Source organism: Vespula pensylvanica, chromosome 2, assembly GCF_014466175.1.
Source record: "Vespula pensylvanica isolate Volc-1 chromosome 2, ASM1446617v1, whole genome shotgun sequence".
Classification (NCBI taxonomy): domain Eukaryota; kingdom Metazoa; phylum Arthropoda; class Insecta; order Hymenoptera; family Vespidae; genus Vespula; species Vespula pensylvanica.
In genome coordinates this window covers 16,451,621-16,452,783 of record NC_057686.1, presented here as the reverse complement: position 1 = coordinate 16,452,783, position 1,163 = coordinate 16,451,621, and the positions used below count along the sequence as shown (strand labels likewise).

The window sequence follows — 1,163 nt, the reverse complement described above, 5'->3', positions numbered from 1 at the left end:
GAAAGAGAGAGAGAGAGAGAGAGAGAAGAAAAAATGGTATATTCTTTTCTGTAAAACTTTTGTAAAAACTAATATTCTAAGATCCTTCTTATTTTTTTCGTCTTATCTACGGAATGTTATTATCTATGAACATGTTATCTACGAACATAAAAAAAGAGTAAATGAAATATCAGCGTAAAGAGATAAAATCAACAACATTCGTACATGCATTCTTCTAATTGCATCGAAACAATATTCAACGTGATCGAACGTGCATTAGATTGTACACAAGGAATAATTTTTATCAATATCTCGATCTCCTGAAAGCTAAGGAAATAGAAAAAAAAAAAATTAACAAAAAAATAGAAAAAAAAAACAGAACATTGCGGAAAAAAAAAGAAATAAAAATAGTGAAACATGATAACAAACCAAATCGTATATATCTTATCGTTAAAACTTTCGCGCGTAATATGTCTGATAAACCTAACTCCTGTGTATGAATGAATTTACAAACGAAGTCATTTTTTACGTAATAAGGTAATTTGTTAAAAAAAAAAAAAAATAAATAAATAAATAAAAAAAGTAAAAAAAAATAAAAAAGAAAAAGATAAATAAAGAACAATTATGTGAGAGAAGGCAGAGCGTAAATACCAAAAAAGAAAAATATTAATAGAAAAATAAATGAATAAATAAGTAAATAAAAAGAGAAAGAAAATGTCTGATCGGCGTACTAAAAGCGAAAGCCTATATATAATAAAACGAAACGAAAAGAAAAAAAAATGAAAAAAAAAAATGAAAATAAAGAAAAATAATCAAAAAAAAAAAAAAAAGAAAAATGAAAAAACGCAAAAAAAAATGAAAAAAGGAATGAAAAAAATCAATTAAAAAAACCGGATGTACAATTTCAGTCACGTTCGTGCCTCAACTTATTTAAATCTGAAAAAGAAAGGGAAAGAGAAGAGAAATAAAAAAAAATAGAAGAAAGTTAATCCGGCGTCGATTAAGATGCTTGCGTTAATAAAAAAAAAACTTCGTAATTAGTCTCGATGTGTGTTCGTAAACGCGAAATTCGAAAACGTCTACCATCTATGTTTTCTAGGATATGTCAACATTTAAAGAATCTCCGAACTCGCCATTTCTTTTCTCGAAAAGAAAAAACTAAGAAGGTCAAAAGAAAAAAAAGG

The 1,163-nt window shown here is 26.1% G+C and overlaps 1 protein-coding gene across 1 annotated transcript in view; it reads left to right on the top strand.

The window, feature by feature from the left end:
- LOC122638202 (zinc finger protein ZIC 4-like) overlaps positions 1-784 on the top strand; it is a 42,198-nt gene extending 41,414 nt beyond the window's left edge. The window contains exon 3 of the mRNA XM_043831028.1: positions 1-784. This exon is cut by the window's left edge and continues 1,558 nt beyond it. The gene's annotated coding sequence lies outside the window, so the exon portion shown is untranslated.
- Positions 785-1,163: the final 379 nt, after the last annotated feature.